This window comes from Ursus arctos, unplaced genomic scaffold (assembly GCF_023065955.2).
Source record: "Ursus arctos isolate Adak ecotype North America unplaced genomic scaffold, UrsArc2.0 scaffold_1, whole genome shotgun sequence".
Lineage (NCBI taxonomy): Eukaryota > Metazoa > Chordata > Mammalia > Carnivora > Ursidae > Ursus > Ursus arctos.
Genome location: NW_026622763.1, coordinates 1,317,998 through 1,340,037, shown reverse-complemented (window position 1 = coordinate 1,340,037; position 22,040 = coordinate 1,317,998).

Here is a 22,040-nt window from a genome sequence, read left to right as displayed (position 1 = left end):
GCATGGTCTAAGCCCCTCACCTCGTTCCTGTGCTCTGGGGAGTCGGAGGGACCTCCGAGGCATACGGCCCTGAGGCCCGTTGGGTAGAAAGCCGGCTTCCCACGGAAACAGCTTTCCTGAGGTCCAGACCCTATCCCAAGGGCTGGTGGCAAGGGAAAGCAAATGCCATCCCCTTCTCTGGAAGAAACCCCAGTGCCCAGCCATGTTCTAAGCCCTCCCCTCCTCCCTGGGCTTCTGGCAGCAGGAGTGAAAAGAGAGGAGCACAGCACTGGGACCCGTTTGACAGAAACCGGCTTCCCACGAGGAAGTCCTTCTCCACGTGCAGACATGCTCCCCAGTGCCTGTGGCAAGGTGAAGGAAATGCCATACACTGACCTGGAAGAGACCACAGGGCCCAGGCACAGTCTGAGCCCTTCCCCCATTCCGGCGATTTTGCTAGCAGGAGTTCCACCCAACGAACACAGCCCGGCGACCCCCTGGGGCCCAAACGGCATCTGACGAACAATATGCTCTTACTGTGGAAAACCTATCCCAAGTGGGGATAGCCAGGTCAGCTAAATGCCACACACCCAGGTGGAAGAAACAACATAGCCCAGGCATGGTCTAAGCCCCTCACCTCGTCCTTGTTTTTTGGGGAGCCGGAGGGACCCTGAGGCCCAAGGCCCTGAGGCCCGTTGGGCAGAAAGCCGGCTTCCCACGGAAAGAGCTTTCCTGAGGTGCAGACCCTATCCCAAGGAATGGTGGCAAGGGAAAGCAAATGCCATCCCCTTCTCTGGAAGAAACCCCAGTGCCCAGCCATGTTCTAAGCCCTCCCCTCCTCCCTGGGCTTCTGGCAGCAGGAGTGAAAAGAGAGGAGAACAGCACTGGGACCCGTTTGACCGAAACCGGCTTCCGACGAGGAAGTCCTCCTCCACGTGCAGACATGCTCCCCAGTGCCTGTGGAAAGGTGAAGGAAATGCAATACACTGACCTGGAAGAGACCACAGGGCCCAGGCACACTCTGAGCCCTTCCCTCATCCCGGCGGTATTGCTAGCAGGAGTTCAACCCCAACGAACACAGCCCGGAGACCCCTGGGGCCCAAAAGGCTTCCGACGAACAATATGCTCTTGCTGTGGAAATCCTATCCCATGTGGGGGTAGCCAGGTCAACAAAATGCCACACACCCAGGTGGAAAAGACAACATGGCCCAGGCATGGTCTAAGCCCCTCACCTCGTCCTTGTGGTTTGGGAAGCCGGAGGGACCCCAGGCCCAAGGCCCTGAGGCCCGTTGGGCAGAAAGCCACCTTCCCACGGAAACAGCTTTCTTGAGGTGCAGACCCTATCCCAAGGGCTGGTGGCAAGGGAAAGCAAATGCCATCCCCTTCTCTGGAAGAAACCCCAGTGCCCAGCCATGTTCTAAGCCCTCCCCTCCTCCCTGGGCTTCTGGCAGCAGGAGTGAAAAGAGAGGAGCACAGCACTGGGACACGTTTGACAAAAACCAACTTCCCACAAAAAACTCCTTCTCCACGTGCAGACATGCTGCCAAGTGCATGTGGCAAGGTGAAGGAAATGCCATACACTGACCTGGAAGAGACCACAGGGGCCAGACACAGTCTGAGCTCTTCCCTAATCCTGGTGGTTTTGCTAGCAGGAGTTCAACCCCAAGGAACAAAGCGGGGAGACCTCTGGGGCAAAAATGGCTTGCTAGGAACAATAGGTGCTTGCTGTGGAAATCCTATCCCAAGTGGTGGTAGCCAGGTCAACAAAATGCCACACACCCAGGTGGAAGAAACAACATGGCCCAGGCATAGCCTAAGCCCCTCAACTCGTCCCTCTGCTCTGGGGAGCCGGAGGGACCCCCGAGGCCCAAGGCCCTGAGGCCCGTTGGGTAGAAAGCCGGCTTCCCACGGAAACAGCTTTCCTGAGGTCCAGACCCTATCCCAAGGGCTGGTGGCAAGGGAAAGCAAATGCCATCCCCTTCTCTGGAAGAAACCCCAGTGCCCAGCCATGTTCTAAGCCCTCCCCTCCTCCCTGGGCTTCTGGCAGCAGGAGTGAAAAGAGAGGAGCACAGCACTGGGACCCGTTTGACAGAAACCGGCTTCCCACGAGGAAGTCCTTCTCCACGTGCAGACATGCTCCCCAGTGCCTGTGGCAAGGTGAAGAAAATGCCATACACTGACCTGGAAGAGACCACAGGGCCCAGGCACAGTCTGAGCCCTTCCCTCATCCCGGCGGTTTTGCTAGCAGGAGTTCAACCCCAACGAACACAGCCCGGAAAACCCTGCGGCCCAAACGGCTTCCGACGAACAATATGCTCTTGCTGTGGAAATCCTATCCCAAGTGGGGGTAGCCAGGTCAACAAAATGCCACACACCCAGGTGGAAGAGACCACATGGCCCAGGCATGGTCTAAGCCCCTCACCTCGTCCCTGTGCTCTGGGGAGCCGGAGGGACCCCCGAGGCCCACGGCCCTGAGGCCCGTTGGACAGAAAGCCGGCTTCCCACGGAAACAGCTTTCCTGAGATCCAGACCCTATCCCAAGGGCTGGTGGCAAGGGAAAGCAAATGCCATCCCCTTCTCTGGAAGAAACCCCAGTGCCCAGCCATGTTCTAAGCACTCCCCTCCTCCCTGGGATTCTGGCAGCAGGAGTGAAAAGAGAGGAGCACAGCACTGGGACCCGTTTGACAGAAACCGGCTTCCCACGAGGAAATCCTTCTCCACGTGCAGACATGCTCCCCAGTGCCTGTGGCAAGGTGAAGGAAATGCCATACACTGACCTGGAAGAGACCACAGGGCCCAGGCACAGTCTGAGCCCTTCCCTCATCCCGGCGGTTTTGCTAGCAGGAGTTCAACCCCAACGAACACAGCCCGGAGACCCCCTGGGCCAAAACAGCTTCCGACAAACAATATGCTCTTACTGTGGAAATCCTATTCCAAGTGGGGGTAGCCAGATCAAGAAAATGCCACACACCCAGGTGGAAGAAACAACATGGCCCAGTCATGGTCTAAGCCCCTCACCTCGTCCCTGTGCTCTGGGGAGCCGGAGGGACCCCCGAGGCCCACGGCCCTGAGGCCCGTTGGGCACAAAGCCGGCTTCCCACGGAAACAGCTTTCCTGAGGTACAGACCCTATCCCCAGGGCTGGTGGCAAGGGAAAGCAAATGCCATCCCCTTCTCTGGAAGAAACCCCAGTGCCCAGCCATGTTCTAAGCACTCCCCTCCTCCCTGGGATTCTGGCAGCAGGAGTGAAAAGAGAGGAGCACAGCACTGGGACCCGTTTGACAGAAACCGGCTTCCCACGAGGAAATCCTTCTCCACGTGCAGACATGCTCCCCAGTGCCTGTGGCAAGGTGAAGGAAATGCCATACACTGACCTGGAAGAGACCACAGGGCCCAGGCACAGTCTGAGCCCTTCCCTCATCCCGGCGGTTTTGCTATCAGGTGTTCAACCCCAACGAACACAGCCCGGAGACCCCCTGGGGCCCAAACTGCTTCCGACTAACAATATGCTCTTGCTGTGGAAATCCTATCCCAAGTGGGGGTAGCCAGGTCAACAAAATGCCACACACCCTGGTGGAAGAAACAACATGGCCCAGGCATGGTCTAAGCCCCTCACCTTGTCCCTGTGCTCTGGGGAGCCGGAGGGACCCTCGAGGCCCACGGCCCTGAGGCCCGTTGGGCAGAAAGCCAGCTTCCCACGGAAACAGCCTTCCTGAGGTGCAGACCCTATCCCAAGGGCTGGTGGCAAGGGAAAGCAAATGCCATCCCATTCTCTGGAAGAAACCCCAGTGCCCAGCCATGTTCTAAGCCCTCCCCTCCTCCCTGGGCTTCTGGCAGCAGGAGTGAAAAGAGAGGATCACAGCATTGGGACCCGTTTGACAGAAACCGGCTTCCCACGAGGAAGTCCTTCTCCACGTGCAGACATGCTCCCAGGTGCCTGTGGCAAGGGGAAGGAAATGCCATACACTGACCTGGAAGAGACCACAGGGCCCAGGCACAGTCTGAACACTTCCCTCAACCCGGCGGTTTTGCTAGCAGGAGTTCAACCCCAACGAACACAGCCCGGAGACCCCTGAGGGAAAAACGGCTTCTGACGAAAAATAGGCGCTTGCTGTGGAAAACCTATCCCAAGTGGGGGTAGCCAGCTCAACAAAATGCCACACACCCAGGTGTAAGAAACAACATTGCCCAGCCATGGTCTACGCCCCTCACCTCGTCCCTGTGCTTTGGGGAGCTGGAGGGACAGCCGAGGCCCATGGCCCTGAGACCCCTTTGCAAAAAGCCGGCTTCCCACGAAGAAAGTTTTCCTGAGGTGCAGACCCTCTCACAAGTGGTTGTGGCAAGGTAAGGCAAATGCCCTCCACTTCTCTGGAAGAAACCACAGTGCCCAGCCATGTTCTAAGCCCTCCCATCCTCCCTGGGCTTCTGGCAGCAGGAGTGAAAAGAGAGGATCAGAGCACTGGGACCCGTTTGACAAAAACCGGCTTCCCACGGGAAAGACTTTCTCCACGTGTAGACATGCTCCCAGGTGCCTGTGGCAAGGGGAAGGAAATGCCATACACTGACCTGGAAGAGACCACAGGGCCCAGGCACAGTCTGAACCCTTCCCGCAACCCGGCGGTTTTGCTAGCAGGAGTTCAACCCCAACGAACACAGCCCGGAGACCCCTGAGGCAAAAACGGCTTCCGACGAACAATAGGAGCTTGCTGTGGAAAACCTATCCCAAGTGGGGGTAGCAAGCTCAACAAAATGACGCACACCCAGGTGTAAGAAACAACATTGCCCAGGCATGGTCTAAGCCCCTCACCTCGTCCCTGTGCTTTGGGGAGCCGGAGGGACAGCCGTGGCCCACGGCCCTGAGACCCCTTTGCAAAAAGCCGGCTTCCCACGGAGACAGTTTTCCTGAGGTGCAGACCCTCTCACAAGTGGTTGTGGCAAGGTAACGCAAATGCCCTCCACTTCTCTGGAAGAAACCACAGTGCCCAGCCATGTTCTAAGCCCTCCCATCCTCCCTGGGCTTCTGGCAGCAGGAGTGAAAAGAGAGGAGCAGAGCACTGGGACCCGTTTGACAAAAACCAGCTTCCCACGGGAAAGTCTTTCTCCACGTGCAGACATGCTCCCTGTTGCCTGTGGCAAGGGGAAGGAAATGCCATACACTGACCTGGAAGAGACCACAGGGCCCAGGCACAGTCTGAACCCTTCCCTCATCCCGGCGGTTTTGCTAGGAGGAGTTCAACCCCAACGAACACAGCCCGGAGACCCCTAGGCAAAAACGGCTTCCGACGAACAAGAGGTGCTTGCTGTGGAAAACCTATTCCAAGTGGGGGTAGCCAGCTCAACAAAATGCTACACACCCAGGTGTAAGAAACAACATTGCCCAGGCATGGTTTAAGCCCCTCACCTCATCCCTGTGCTTTGGGGAGCTGGAGGGACATCCGAGGCCCACGGCCCTGAGACCCCTTTGCAAAAAGCCGGCTTCCCACAGAGACAGTTTTCCTGAGGTGCAGACCCTCTCACAAGTGGTTGTGCCAAGGTAAAGCAAATGCCCTCCACTTCTCTGGAAGAAACCACATTGCCCAGCCATGTTCTAAGCCCTCCCATCCTCCCTGGGCTTCTGGCAGCAGGAGTGAAAAGAGAGGAGCAGAGCACTGGGACCCGTTTGACAAAAACCAGCTTCCCAAGGGAAAGTCTTTCTCCACGTGCAGACATGCTCCCAGGTGCCTATGGCAAGGTGAAGGAAATGCCATACACTGACCTGGAAGAGACCACAGGGCCCAGGCACAGTCTGAGCCCTTCCCTCATCCCGGCGGTTTTGCTAGCAGGAGTTCAACCCCAACGAACACAGCCCGGAGACCCCCTGGGGCCAAACGGCTTCCGACGAACAATATGCTCTTGCTGTGGAAATCCTATCCCAAGTGGGGGTTGCCGGGTCAACAAAATGCCACACACCCAGGTGGAAGAAACAACATGGCCCAGGCATGGTCTAAGCCCCTCACCTCGTCCCTGTGCTCTGGGGAGCCGGAGGGACCCCCGAGGCCCACGGCCCTGAGGCCCGTTGGGCACAAAGCCGGCTTCCCCCGGAAACAGCTTTCCTGAGGTGCAGACCCTATCCCCAGGGCTGGTGGCAAGGGAAAGCAAATGCCATCCCCTTCTCTGGAAGAAACCCCAGTGCCCAGCCATGTTCTAAGCCCTCCCCTCCTCCCTGGGGTTCTGGCAGCAGGAGTGAAAAGAGAGGAGCACAGCACTGGGACCCGTTTGACAGACACCGGATTCCCACGAGGAAGTCCTTCTCCACGTGCAGACATGCTCCCCAGTGCCTGTGGCAAGGTGAAGGAAATGCCATACACTGACCTGGAAGAGACCACAGGGCCGAGGCACAGTCTGAGCCCTTCCCTCACCCCGGCGGTTTTGCTAGCAGGAGTTCAACACCAACGAACACAGCCCGGAGACCCCCTGGGCCAAAACAGCTTCCGACAAACAATATGCTCTTACTGTGGAAATCCTATCCCAAGTGGGGGTAGCCAGATCAAGAAAATGCCACACACCCAGGTGGAAGAAACAACATGGCCCAGTCATGGTCTAAGCCCCTCACCTCGTCCCTGTGCTCTGGGGAGCCCGAGGGACCCCCGAGGCCCACGGCCCTGAGGCCCGTTGGGCAGAAAGCCGGCTTCCCACGGAAACAGCTTTCCTGAGGTGCAGACCCTATCCCCAGGGCTGGTGGCAAGGGAAAGCAAATGCCATCCCCTTCTCTGGAAGAAACCCCAGTGCCCAGCCATGTTCTAAGCCCTCCCATCCTCCCTGGGCTTCTGGCATCAGGAGTGAAAAGAGAGGAGCACAGCACTGGGACCCGTTAGACAGAAACCGGCTTCCCACGAGGAAGTCCTTCTCCACGTGCAGACATGCTCCCCAGTGCCTGTGGCAAGGTGAAGGAAATGCCATACACTGACCTGGAAGAGACCACAGGGCCCAGGCACAGTCTGAGCCCTTCCCTCATCCCGGCGGTTTTGCTAGCAGGAGTTCAACCCCAACGAACACAGCCCGGAGACCCCCTGGGGCCCAAACGGCTTCCGACGAACAATATGCTCTTGCTGTGGAAATCCTATCCCATGTGGGGGTAGCCAGGTCAACAAAATGCCACACACCCAGGTGGAAAAGACAACATGGCCCATGCATGGTCTAAGCCCCTCACCTCGTCCTTGTGGTTTGGGGAGCCGGAGGGACCCCAGGCCCAAGGCCCTGAGGCCCGTTGGGCAGAAAGCCACCTTCCCACGGAAACAGCTTTCATGAGGTGCAGACCCTATCCCAAGGGGTGGTGGCAAGGGAAAGCAAATGCCATCCCCTTCTCTGGAAGAAACCCCAGTGCCCAGCCATGTTCTAAGCCCTCCCCTCCTCCCTGGGCTTCTGGCAGCAGGAGTGAAAAGAGAGGAGCACAGCACTGGGACACGTTTGACAAAAACCAACTTCCCACAAAAAACTCCTTCTCCACGTGCAGACATGCTGCCAAGTGCATGTGGCAAGGTCAAGGAAATGCCATACACTGACCTGGAAGAGACCACAGGGGCCAGACACAGTCTGAGCTCTTCCCTAATCCTGGTGGTTTTGCTAGCAGGAGTTCAACCCCAAGGAACAAAGCGGGGAGACCTCTGGGGCAAAAATGGCTTGCTAGGAACAATAGGTGCTTGCTGTGGAAAACATATGCAAATGGGGGTAGCCAGGTCAACAAAATGCCACACACCCAGGTGGAAGAAACAACATGGCCCAGGCATAGTCTAAGCCCCTCACCTCGTCCCTGTGCTCTGGGGAGCCGGAGGGACCCCCGAGGCCCACGGCCCTGAGGCCCGTTGGGCAGAAAGCCGGCTTCCCACGGAAACAGCTTTCCTGAGGTCCAGACCCTATCCCAAGGGCTGGTGGCAAGGGAAAGCAAATGCCATCCCCTTCTCTGGAAGAAACCCCAGTGCCCAGCCATGTTCTAAGCCCTCCCCTCCTCCCTGGGCTTCTGGCAGCAGGAGTGAAAAGAGAGGAGCACAGCACTGGGACCCGTTTGACAGAAACCGGCTTCCCACGAGGAAGTCCTTCTCCACGTGCAGACATGCTCCCCAGTGCCTGTGGCAAGGTGAAGGAAATGCCATACACTGACCTGGAAGAGACCACAGGGCCCAGGCACAGTCTGAGCCCTTCCCTCATCCCGGCGGTTTTGCTAGCTGGAGTTCAACCCCAACGAACACAGCCCGGAGACCCCCTGGGGCCCAAACGGCTATCGACGAACAATATTCTCTTGCTGAGGAAATCCTATCCCAAGTGGGGGTAGCCAGGTCAACAAAATGCCACACACCCAGGTGGAAGAGACAACATGGTCCAGGCACGGTCTAAGCCCCTCACATCGTCCCTGTGCTCTGGGGAGCCGGAGGGACCCCCGAGGCCCACGGCCCTGAGGCCCGTTGGGCAGAAAGCCGGCTTCCCACGGAAACAGCTTTCCTGAGGGGCAGACCCTATCCCCAGGGCTGGTGGCAAGGGAAAGCAAATGCCATCTGATTCTCTTGAAGAAACCCCAGTGCCCAGCCATGTTCTAAGCCCTCCCCTCCTCCCTGGGCTTCTGGCAGCAGGAGTGAAAAGAGAGGAGCACAGCACTGGGACCCGTTTGACAGAAACCGGCTTCCCACGAGGAAGTCCTTCTCCACGTGCAGACATGCTCCCCAGTGCCTGTGGCAAGGTGAAGGAAATGCCATACACTGACCTGGAAGAGACCACAGGGCCCAGGCACAGTGTGAGCCCTTCCCTCATCCCGGCGGTTTTGCTATCAGGTGTTCAACCCCAACGAACACAGCCCGGAGAACCCCTGGGGCTCAAACGGCTTCCGACGAACAATATGCTCTTACTGTGGAAAACCTATCCCAAGTGGGGGTAGCCAGGTCAGCTAAATGCCACACACCCAGGTGGAAGAAAAAACATGGCCCATGTATGGTCTAAGCCCCTCACCTCGTCCCTGTTTTCTGGGGAGCCGGAGGGACCCCCGAGGCCCACGGCCCTGAGGCCCGTTGGGCAGAAAGCCGGCTTCCGACGAAACAGCTTTCCTGAGGTGCAGACCCTATCCCAAGGGATGGTGGCAAGGGAAAGCAAATGCCATCGCCTTCTCTGGAAGAAACCCCAGTGCCCAGCCATGTTGTAAGCCCTCCACTCCTCTATCGGCTTCTGGCAGGAGGAGTGAAAAGGGAGGAGCACAGCACTGGGAACCATTTGACAGAAACTGGCTTCCCACGAGGAAGTCCTTCTCCACGTGCAGACATGCTCCCCAGTGCCTGTGGCAAGGTGAAGGAAATGCCATACACTGACCTGGAAGAGACCACAGGGACCAGGCACAGTCTGAGCCCTTCCCTCATCCCGGCAGTTTTGCTAGCAGGAGTTCAACCCCAAAGAACACAGCCCGGAGACCCCCTGGGGCCCAAACTGCTTCAGACTAACAATATGCTCTTGCTGTGGAAATCCTATCCCAAGTGGGGGTAGCCAGGTCAACAAAATGCCACACACCCTGGTGGAAGAAACAACATGGCCCAGGCATGGTCTAAGCCCCTCACCTTGTCCCTGTGCTCTGGGGAGCCGGAGGGACCCTCGAGGCCCACGGCCCTGAGGTCCGTTGGGCAGAAAGCCAGCTTCCCACGGAAACAGCCTTCCTGAGGTGCAGACCCTATCCCAAGGGCTGGTGGCAAGGGAAAGCAAATGCCATCCCCTTCTCTGGAAGAAACCCCATTGCCCAGCCATGTTCTAAGCCCTCCCCTCCTCCCTGGGCTTCTGGCAGCAGGAGTGAAAAGAGAGGAGCACAGCACTGGGACCCGTTTGACAAAAACCGGCTTCCCATGAGGAAGTCATTCTCCACGTGCAGACATGCTCCCCAGTGCCTGTGGCAAGGTGAAGGAAATGCCATACACTGACCTGCAAGAGACCACAGGGTCCAGGCACAGTCTGAGCCCTTCCCTCATCCCGGCGGTTTTGCTAGCAGGAGTTCAACACCAACGAACACAGCCCGGAAACCCCCTGGGGCCCAAATGGCTTCCGACGAACAATATGCTCTTGCTGTGGAAATCCTATCCCAAGTGGGGGTAGCCAGGTCAACAAAATGCCAGACACCCAGGTGGAAGAGACAACATGGCCCAGGCATGGTCTAAGCCCCTCACCTCGTCCCTGTGCTCTGGGGACCCGGAGGGACCCCCGAGGCCCACGGTCATGAGGCCCGTTGGGCAGAAAGCCGGCTTCCCACGGAAACAGCTTTCCTGAGGTACAGACCCTATCCCCAGGGCTGGTGGCAAGGGAAAGCAAATGCCATCCCCTTCTCTGGAAGAAACCCCAGTGCCCAGCCATGTTCTAAGCCCTCCCCTCCTCCCTGGGCTTCTGGCAGCAGGAGTGAAAAGAGAGGAGCACAGCACTGGGACCCGTTTAACAGAAACCGGCTTCCCACGAGGAAGTCCTTCTCCACGTGCAGACATGATCCCCAGTGCCTGTGGCAAGGTGAAGGAAATGCCATACACTGACCTGGAAGAGACCACAGGGTCCAGGCACAGTCTGAGCCCTTCCCTCATCCCGGCGGTTTTGCTAGCAGGAGTTCAACCCCAACGAACACAGCCCGGAGACCCCCTGGGGCCCAAACGGCTTCCGACGAACAATATGCTCTTGCTGTGGAAATCCTATCCCAAGTGGTGGTAGCCAGATCAACAAAATGCCACACACCCAGGTGGAAGAAACAACATGGACCAGGTATGGAATAAGCCCCTCACCTCGTTCCTGTGCTCTGGGGAGTCGGAGGGACCTCCGAGGCCCACGGCCCTGAGGCCCGTTGGGTAGAAAGCCGGCTTCCCACGGAAACAGCTTTCCTGAGGTACAGACCCTATCCCAAGGGCTGGTGGCAAGGGAAAGCAAATGCCATCCCCCTCTCTGGAAGAAACCCCAGTGCCCAGCCATGTTCTAAGCCCTCCCCTCCTCCCTGGGCTTCTGGCAGAAGGAGTGAAAAGAGAGGAGCACAGCACTGGGACCCGTTTGACAGAAACCGGCTTCCCACGAGGAAGTCCTTTTCCACGTGCAGACATGCTCCCCAGTGCCTGTGGCAAGGTGAAGGAAATGCCATACACTGACCTGGAAAAGACCACAGGGCCCAGGCACAGTCTGAGCCCTTCCCTCATCCCGGCGGTTTTGCTAGCAGGAGTTCAACCCCAACGAACACAGCCCGGAGACCCCCTGGGGCCCAAACGGCTATCGACGAACAATATTCTCTTGCTGAGGAAATCCTATCCCAAGTGGGGGTAGCCAGGTCAACAAAATGCCACACACCCAGGTGGAAGAGACAACATGGCCCAGGCACGGTCTAAGCCCCTCACCTCGTCCCTGTGCTCTGGGGAGCCGGAGGGACCCCCGAGGCCCACGGCCCTGAGGCCCGTTGGGCAGAAAGCCGGCTTCCCACGGAAACAGCTTTCCTGAGGGGCAGACCCTATCCCAAGGGCTGGTGGCAAAGGAAAGCAAATGCCATCCCCTTCTCTGAAAGAAACCCCAGTGCCCAGCCATGTTCTAAGCCCTCCCCGCCTCCCTGGGCTTCTGGAAGCAGGATTGAAAAGAGAGGAGCACAGCACTGGGACCCGTTTGACAGAAACCGGCTTCCCACGACGAAGTCCTTCTCCACGTGCAGACATGCTCCCCAGTGCCTGTGGCAAGGTGAAGGAAATGCCATACACTGACCTGGAAGAGACCACAGGGCCCAGGCACAGTCTGAGCCCTTCCCTCATCCCGGCGGTTTTGCTAGCAGGAGTTCAACCCCAACGAACACAGCCCGGAGACCCCCTGGGGCCCAAACGGCTTCCGACTAACAATATGCTCTTGCTGTGGAAATCCTATCCCAAGTGGGGGTAGCCAGGTCAACAAAATGCCACACATCCTGGTGGAAGAAACAACATGGCCCAGGCATGGTCTAAGCCCCTCACCTTGTCCCTGTGCTCTGGGGAGCCGGAGGGACCCTCGAGGCCACGGCCCTGAGGCCCGTTGGGCAGAAAGCCAGCTTCCCATGGAAACAGCCTTCCTGAGGTGCAGACCCTATCCCAAGGGCTGGTGGCAAGGGAAAGCAAATGCCATCCCATTCTCTGGAAGAAACCCCAGTGCCCAGCCATGTTCTAAGCCCTCCCCTCCTCCCTGGGCTTCTGGCAGCAGGAGTGAAAAGAGAGGATCACAGCATTGGGACCCGTTTGACAGAAACCGGCTTCCCACGAGGAAGTCCTTCTCCACGTGCAGACATGCTCCCCAGTGCCTGTGGCAAGGTGAAGGAAATGCCATACACTGACCTGGAAGAGACCACAGGGCCCAGGCACAGTCTGAGCCTTTCCCTCATCCCGGCGGTTTTGCTAGCAGGAGTTCAACCCCAACGAACACAGCCCGGAGATCCCCTGGGGCCCAAACGGCTTCCGACGAACAATATGCTCTTGCTGTGGTAATCCTATCCCAAGTGGGGGTAGCCAGGTCAACAAAATGCCACACACCCAGGTAGAAGAGACAACATGGCCAGGCATGGTCTAAGCCCCTCACCTCGTCCCTGTGCTCTGGGGAGCCGGAGGGACCCCCGAGGCCCACGGCCCTGAGGCCCTTTGGGCAGGAAGCCGGCTTCCCACGGAAACAGCTTTCCTGAGGTGAAGACCCTATCCCAAGGGGTGGTGGCAAGGGAAAGCAAATGCCATCCCCTTCTCTGGAAGAAACCCCAGTGCCCAGCCAAGTTCTAAGCCCTCCCCTCCTCCCTCGGCTTCTGGCATCAGGAGTGAAAAGAGAGGAGCACAGCACTGGGACCCTTTGACAGAAACCGGCTTCCCACGAGGAAGTCCTTCTCCACGTGCAGACATGCTCCCAGGTGCCTGGGGCAAGGGGAAGGAAATGCCATACACTGACCTGGAAGAGACCACAGGGCCCAGGCACAGTCTGAACACTTCCCTCAACCCGGCGGTTTTGCTAGCAGGAGTTCAACCCCAACGAACACAGCCCGGAGACCCCTGAGGCAAAAACGGCTTCCGACGAACAATACGCGCTTGCTGTGGAAAACCTATCCCAAGTGGGGGTAGCCAGGTCAACAAAATGCCACACACCCAGGTGTAAGAGACAACATTGCCCAGCCATGGTCTACGCCCCTCACCTCGTCCCTGTGCTTTGGGGAGCTGGAGGGACAGCCGAGGCCCATGGCCCTGAGACCCCTTTGCAAAAAGCCGGCTTCCCATGAAGAAAGTTTTCCTGAGGTGCAGACCCTCTCACAAGTGGTTGTGGCCAGGTAATGCAAATGCCCTCCACTTCTCTGGAAGAAACCACAGTGCCCAGCCATGTTCTAAGCCCTCCCATCCTCCCTGGGCTTCTGGCAGCAGGAGTGAAAAGAGAGGAGCAGAGCACTGGGACCCGTTTGACAAAAACCGGCTTCCCAAGGGAAAGTCTTTCTCCACGTGCAGACATGCTCCCAGGTGCCTGGGGCAAGAGGAAGGAAATGCCATACAGTGACCTGGAAGAGACCACAGGGCCCAGGCACAGTCTGAACCCTTCCCTCATCCCGGCGGTTTTGCTAGCAGGAGTTCAACCCCAACGAACACAGCCCGGAGACCCCTGGGGCAAAAACGGCTTCCGACGAACAATAGGTGCTTCCTGTGGAACACCTATCCCAAGTGGGGGTAGCCAGCTCAACAAAATGCCACACACCCAGGTGTAAGAAACAACATTGCCCAGGCATGGTCTAAGCCCCTCACCTCGTCCCTGTGCTTTGGGGAGCCGGAGGGACAGCCGAGGCCCATGGCCCTGAGACCCCTTTGCAAAAAGCCGGTTTCCCACAGAGACACTTTTCCTGAGGTGCAGACCCTCTCACCAGTGGTTGTGGCAAGGTAAAGCAAATGCCCTCTACTTCTCTGGAAGAAACCACAGTGCCCAGCCATGTTCTAAGCCCTCCCATCCTCCCTGGGCTTCTGGCTGCAGGAGTGAAAAGAGAGGAGCAGAGCACTGGGACCCGTTTGACAAAAACCGGCTTCCCAAGGGAAAGTCTTTCTCCACGTGCAGACATGCTCCCAGGTGCCTATGGCAAGGGGAAGGAAATGCCATACACTGACCTGGAAGAGACCACAGGGCCCAGGCACAGTCTGAACCCTTCCCTCAACCCGTTGGTTTTGCTAGCAGGAGTTCAACCCCAACGAACACAGCCCGGAGACCCCTGAGGGAAAAACGGCTTCTGACGAAAAATAGGCGCTTGCTGTGGAAAACCTATCCCAAGTAGGGGTAGCCAGCTCAACAAAATGCCACACACCCAGGTGTAAGAAAAACATTGCCCAGGCATGGTCTAAGACCCTCACGTCGGCCCTGTGCTTTGGGGAGCCGGAGGGACAGCCGAGGCCCACGGCCTGAGACCCCTTTGCAAAAAGCCTGCTTCCCACGGAGAAAGTTTCCAGAGGTGCAGACCCTCTCACAAGTGGTTGTGGCAAGGTAAAGCAAATGCCCTCCACTTCTCTGGAAGAAACCACAGTGCCCAGCCATGTTCTAAGCCCTCCCATCCTCCCTGGGCTTCTGGCATCAGGAGTGAAAAGAGAGGAGCAGAGCACTGGGACCCGTTTGACAAAAACCGGCTTCCCACGGGAAAGTCTTTCTCCACGTGCAGACATGCTCCCAGGTGCCTATGGCAAGGGGAAAGAAATGCCATACACTGACCTGGAAGAGACCACAGGGCCCAGGCACAGTCTGAACCCTTCCCTCAACCCGGCGGTTTTGCTAGCAGGAGTTCAACCCCAACGAACACAGCCCGGAGACCCCTGAGGCAAAAACGGCTTCTGACGAACAAGAGGTGCTTGCTGTGGAAAACCTATCCCAAGGGGGGTAGCCAGGTCAACAAAATGCCACACAGCCAGGTGTAAGAAACAACATTGCCCAGGCATGGTCTAAGCCCCTCACCTCGTCCCTGTGCTTTGGGGAGCCGGAGGGACAGCCGAGGCCGATGGCCCTGAGACCCCTTTGCAAAAAGCCGGCTTCCCACAGAGACAGTTTTCCTGAGGTGCAGACCCTCTCACAAGTGGTTGTGCCAAGGTAAAGCAAATGCCCTCCACTTCTCTGGAAGAAACCACATTGCCCAGCCATGTTCTAAGCCCTCCCATCCTCCCAGGGCTTCTGGCAGCAGGAGTGAAAAGAGAGGAGCAGAGCACTGGGACCCGTTTGACAAAAACCGGCTTCCCAAGGGAAAGTCTTTCTCCACGTGCAGACATGCTCCCAGGTGCCTATGGCAAGGGGAAGGAAATGCCATACACTGACCTGGAAGAGACCACAGGGCCCAGGCACAGTCTGAGCCCTTCCCTCATCCCGGCGGTTTTGCTAGCAGGAGTTCAACCCCAACGAACACAGCCCGGAGACCCCCTGGGCCAAAACAGCTTCCGACAAACAATATGCTCTTGCTGTGGAAATCCTATCCCATGTGGGGGTAGCCAGGTCAACAAAATGCCACACACCCAGGTGGAAAAGACAACATGGCCCAGGCATGGTCTAAGCCCCTCACCTCGTCCTTGTGGTTTGGGGAGCCGGAGGGACCCCAGGCCCAAGGCCCTGAGGCCCGTTGGGCAGAAAGCCACCTTCCCACGGAAACAGCTTTCATGAGGTGCAGACCCTATCCCAAGGGGTGGTTGCAAGGGAAAGCAAATGCCATCCCCTTCTCTGGAAGAAACCCCAGTGCCCAGCCATGTTCTAAGCCCTCCCCTCCTCCCTGGGCTTCTGGCAGCAGGAGTGAAAAGAGAGGAGCACAGCACTGGGACACGTTTGACAAAAACCAACTTCCCACAAAAAACTCCTTCTCCACGTGCAGACATGCTGCCAAGTGCATGTGGCAAGGTGAAGGAAATGCCATACACTGACCTGGAAGAGACCACAGGGGCCAGACACAGTCTGAGCTCTTCCCTAATCCTGGTGGTTTTGTTAGCAGGAGTTCAACCCCAAGGAACAAAGCGGGGAGACCTCTGGGGCAAAAATGGCTTGCTAGGAACAATAGGTGCTTGCTGTGGAAAACATATGCAAATGGGGGTAGCCAGGTCAACAAAATGCCACACACCCAGGTGGAAGAAACAACATGGCCCAGGCATAGTCTAAGCTCCTCACCTCGTCCCTGTGCTCTGGTGAGCCGGAGGGACCCCTGAGGCCCACGGCCCTGAGGCCCGTTGGGCAGAAAGCCGGCTTCCCACGGAAACAGCTTTCCTGAGGTCCAGACCCTATCCCAAGGGCTGGTGGCAAGGGAAAGCAAATGCCATCCCCTTCTCTGGAAGAAACCCCATTGCCCAGCCATGTTCTAAGCCCTCCCCTCCTCCCTGGGCTTCTGGCAGCAGGAGTGAAAAGAGAGGAGCACAGCACTGGGACCCGTTTGACAAAAACCGGCTTCCCATGAGGAAGTCATTCTCCACGTGCAGACATGCTCCCCAGTGCCTGTGGCAAGGTGAAGGAAATGCCATACACTGACCTGGAAGAGACCACAGGGCCCAGGCACAGTCTGAGCCCTTCCCTCATCCCGGCGGTTTTGCTAGCAGGAGTTCAACACCAACGAACACAGCCCGGAGACCCCCTGGGGCCCAAATGGCTTCCGACGAACAATATGCTCTTGCTGTGGAAATCCTATCCCAAGTGGGGGTAGCCAGGTCAACAAAATGCCAGACACCCAGGTGGAAGAGACAACATGGCCCAGGCATGGTCTAAGCCCCTCACCTCGTCCCTGTGCTCTGGGGACCCGGAGGGACCCCCGAGGCCCACGGTCATGAGGCCCGTTGGGCAGAAAGCCGGCTTCCCACGGAAACAGCTTTCCTGAGGTACAGACCCTATCCCCAGGGCTGGTGGCAAGGGAAAGCAAATGCCATCCCCTTCTCTGGAAGAAACCCCAGTGCCCAGCCATGTTCTAAGCCCTCCCCTCCTCCCTGGGCTTCTGGCAGCAGGAGTGAAAAGAGAGGAGCACAGCACTGGGACCCGTTTGACAGAAACCGGCTCCCCACGAGGAAGTCCTTTTCCACGTGCAGACATGCTCCCCAGTGCCTGTGGCAAGGTGAAGGAAATGCCATACACTGACCTGGAAAAGACCACAGGGCCCAGGCACAGTCTGAGCCCTTCCCTCATCCCGGCGGTTTTGCTAGCAGGAGTTCAACCCCAACGAACACAGCCCGGAGACCCCCTGGGGCCCAAACGGCTATCGACGAACAATATTCTCTTGCTGAGGAAATCCTATCCCAAGTGGGGGTAGCCAGGTCAACAAAATGCCACACACCCAGGTGGAAGAGACAACATGGCCCAGGCACGGTCTAAGCCCCTCACCTCGTCCCTGTGCTCTGGGGAGCCGGAGGGACCCCCGAGGCCCACGGCCCTGAGGCCCGTTGGGCAGAAAGCCGGCTTCCCACGGAAACAGCTTTCCTGAGGGGCAGACCCTATCCCAAGGGCTGGTGGCAAAGGAAAGCAAATGCCATCCCCTTCTCTGAAAGAAACCCCAGTGCCCAGCCATGTTCTAAGCCCTCCCCGCCTCCCTGGGCTTCTGGAAGCAGGATTGAAAAGAGAGGAGCACAGCACTGGGACCCGTTTGACAGAAACCGGCTTCCCACGAGGAAGTCCTTCTCCACGTGCAGACATGCTCCCCAGTGCCTGTGGCAAGGTGAAGGAAATGCCATACACTGACCTGGAAGAGACCACAGGGCCCAGGCACAGTCTGAGCCCTTCCCTCATCCCGGCGGTTTTGCTAGCAGGAGTTCAACCCCAACGAACACAGCCCGGAGACCCCCTGGGGCCCAAACGGCTTCCGACTAACAATATGCTCTTGCTGTGGAAATCCTATCCCAAGTGGGGGTAGCCAGGTCAACAAAATGCCACACATCCTGGTGGAAGAAACAACATGGCCCAGGCATGGTCTAAGCCCCTCACCTTGTCCCTGTGCTCTGGGGAGCCGGAGGGACCCTCGAGGCCCACGGCCCTGAGGCCCGTTGGGCAGAAAGCCAGCTTCCCACGGAAACAGCCTTCCTGAGGTGCAGACCCTATCCCAAGGGCTGGTGGCAAGGGAAAGCAAATGCCATCCCCTTCTCTGGAAGAAACCCCAGTGCCCAGCCATGTTCTAAGCCCTCCCCTTCTCCCTGGGCTTCTGGCAGCAGGAGTGAAAAGAGAGGATCACAGCATTGGGACCCGTTTGACAGAAACCGGCTTCCCACGAGGAAGTCCTTCTCCACGTGCAGACATGCTCCCCAGTGCCTGTGGCAAGGTGAAGGAAATGCCATACACTGACCTGGAAGAGACCACAGGGCCCAGGCACAGTCTGAGCCTTTCCCTCATCCCGGCGGTTTTGCTAGCAGGAGTTCAACCCCAACGAACACAGCCCGGAGATCCCCTGGGGCCCAAACGGCTTCCGACGAACAATATGCTCTTGCTGTGGTAATCCTATCCCAAGTGGGGGTAGCCAGGTCAACAAAATGCCACACACCCAGGTAGAAGAGACAACATGGCCAGGCATGGTCTAAGCCCCTCACCTCGTCCCTGTGCTCTGGGGAGCCGGAGGGACCCCCGAGGCCCACGGCCCTGAGGCCCTTTGGGCAGGAAGCCGGCTTCCCACGGAAACAGCTTTCCTGAGGTGAAGACCCTATCCCAAGGGGTGGTGGCAAGGGAAAGCAAATGCCATCCCCTTCTCTGGAAGAAACCCCAGTGCCCAGCCAAGTTCTAAGCCCTCCCCTCCTCCCTCGGCTTCTGGCATCAGGAGTGAAAAGAGAGGAGCACAGCACTGGGACCCTTTGACAGAAACCGGCTTCCCACGAGGAAGTCCTTCTCCACGTGCAGACATGCTCCCAGGTGCCTGTGGCAAGGGGAAGGAAATGCCATACACTGACCTGGAAGAGACCACAGGGCCCAGGCACAGTCTGAACACTTCCCTCAACCCGGTGGTTTTGCTAGCAGGAGTTCAACCCCAACGAACACAGCCCGGAGACCCCTGAGGCAAAAACGGCTTCCGACGAACAATAGGCGCTTGCTGTGGAAAACCTATCCCAAGTGGGGGTAGCCAGGTCAACAAAATGCTACAAACCCAGGTGTAAGAAACAACATTGCCCAGCCATGGTCTCAGCCCCTCACCTCGTCCCTGTGCTTTGGGGAGCCGGAGGGACAGCCGAGGCCCACGGCCCTGAGACCCCTTTGCAAAAAGCCGGCTTCCCACGGAGACAGTTTTCCTGAGGTGCAGACCCTCTCACAAGTGGTTGTGCCAAGATAAAGCAAAAGCCCTCCACTTCTCTGGAAGAAACCACCGTGCCCAGCCATGTTCTAAGCCCTCCCATCCTCCCTGGGCTTCTGGCAGCAGGAGTGAAAAGAGAGGAGCAGAGCACTGGGACCCGTTTGACAAAAACCGGCTTCCCACGGGAAACTCTTTCTCCACGTGCAGACATCCTCCCAGGTGCCTGTGGCAAGAGGAAGGAAAAGCCATACACTGACCTGGAAGAGACCACAGGGCCCAGGAACAGTCTGAACCCTTCCCTCAACCCGGCGGTTTTGCTAGCAGGAGTTCAACCCCAACGAACACAGCCCGGGGACCCCTGAGGCAAAAACGGCTTCTGACGAACAATAGGCCCTTGCTGTGGAAAACCTATCCCAAGTGGGGTAGCCAGGTCAACAAAATGCCACACACCCAGGTGTAAGAAACAACATTGCCCAGGCATGGTCTAAGCCCCTCACCTCGTCCCTGTGCTTTGGGGAGCCGGAGGGACAGCCGAGGCCCACGGCCCTGAGACCCCTTTGCAAAAAGCCGGCTTCCCACGGAAACAGTTTTCCTGAGGTGCAGACCCTATCCCAAATGGTTGTGGCAAGGTAAAGCAAATGCCCTCCACTTCTCTGGAAGAAACCACAGTGCCCAGCCATGTTCTAAAGCCCTCCCCTCCTCCCTGGGCTTCTGGCAGCAGGAGTGAAAAGAGAGGAGCAGAGCACTGGGATCCGTTTGACAAAAACCGGCTTCCCACGGGAAAGTCTTTCTCCACGTGCAGACATGCTCCCAGGTGCCTGTGGCAAGGGGAAGGAAATGCCATACACTGACCTGGAAGAGACCACAGGGCCCAGGCACAGTCTGAACCCTTCCCTCAACCCGGCGGTTTTGCTAGCAGGAGTTCAACCCCAACGAACACAGCCCGGAGACCCCTGAGGCAAAAACGGCTTCTGACGAACAAGAGGTGCTTGATGTGGAAAACGTATCCCAAGTGGGGTAGCCAGGAAAACAAAATGCCACACACCCAGGTGTAAGAAACAACATTGCCCAGGCATGGTCTAAGCCCCTCACCTCGTCCCTGTGCTTTGGGGAGCCGGAGGGACAGCCGAGGCCCATGGCCCTGAGACCCCTTTGCAAAAAGCCGGCTTCCCACAGAGACAGTTTTCCTGAGGTGCAGACCCTCTCACAAGGGGTTGTGCCAAGGTAAAGCAAATGCCCTCCACTTCTCTGGAAGAAACCACATTGCCCAGCCATGTTCAAAGCCCTCCCATCCTCCCTGGACTTCTGGCAGCAGGAGTGAAAAGAGAGGAGCAGAGCACTAGGACCCGTTTGACAAAAACCGGCTACCCAAGGGAAAGTCTTTCTCCACGTGCAGACATGCTCCCAGGTGCCTATGGCAAGGGGAAGGAAATGCCATACACTGACCTGGAAGAGACCACAGGGCCGAGGCACAGTCTGAACCCTTCCCTCAACCCGGCGGTATTGCTAGCAGGAGTTCAACCCCAACGAACACAGCCCGGAGACCCCCTGGGGCCCAAACGGCTTCCGACGAACAATATGCTCTTGCTGTGGAAATCCTATCCCATGTGGGGGTAGCCAGGTCAACAAAATGCCACACACCCAGGTGGAAAAGACAACATGGCCCAGGCATGGTCTAAGCCCCTCACCTCGTCCTTGTGGTTTGGGAAGCCGGAGGGACCCCAGGCCCAAGGCCCTGAGGCCCGTTGGGCAGAAAGCCACCTTCCCACGGAAACAGCTTTCTTGAGGTGCAGACCCTATCCCAAGGGGTGGTGGGAAGGGAAAGCAAATGCCATCCCCTTCTCTGGAAGAAACCCCAGTGCCCAGCCATGTTCTAAGCCCTCCCCTCCTCCCTGGGCTACTGGCAGCAGGAGTGAAAAGAGAGGAGCACAGCACTGGGACCCGTTTGACAGAAACCGGATTCCCACGACGAAGTCCTTCTCCACGTGCAGACATGCTCCCCAGTGCCTGTGGCAAGGTGAAGGAAATGCCATACACTGACCTGGAAGAGACCACAGGGCCCAGGCACAGTCTGAGCCCTTCCCTCATCCCGGCGGTTTTGCTAGCAGGAGTTCAACACCAACGAACACAGCCCGGAGACCCCCTGGGGCCCAAACGGCTTCCGACGAGCAATATGCTCTTGCTGTGGAAATCCTATCCCAAGTGGGGGTAGCCAGGTCAACAAAATGCCAGACACCCAGGTGGAAGAGACAACATGGCCCAGGCATGGTCTAAGCCCCTCACCTCGTCCCTGTGCTCTGGGGACCCGGAGGGACCCCCGAGGCCCACGGTCATGAGGCCCGTTGGGCAGAAAGCCGGCTTCCCACGGAAACAGCTTTCCTGAGGTACAGACCCTATCCCCAGGGCTGGTGGCAAGGGAAAGCAAATGCCATCATCTTCTCTGGAAGAAACCCCAGTGCCCAGCCATGTTCTAAGCCCTCCCCTCCTCCCTGGGCTTCTGGCAGCAGGAGTGAAAAGAGAGGAGCACAGCACTGGGACCCGTTTGACAGAAACCGGCTTCCCACGACGAAGTCCTTCTCCACGTGCAGACATGCTCCCCAGTGCCTGTGGCAAGGTGAAGGAAATGCCATACACTGACCTGGAAGAGACCACAGGGCCCAGGCACAGTCTGAGCCCTTCCCCCATTCCGGCGATTTTGCTAGCAGGAGTTCCACCCAACGAACACAGCCCGGCGACCCCCTGGGGCCCAAACGGCATCTGACGAACAATATGCTCTTACTGTGGAAAACCTATCCCAAGTGGGGATAGCCAGGTCAGCTAAATGCCACACACCCAGGTGGAAGAAACAACATAGCCCAGGCATG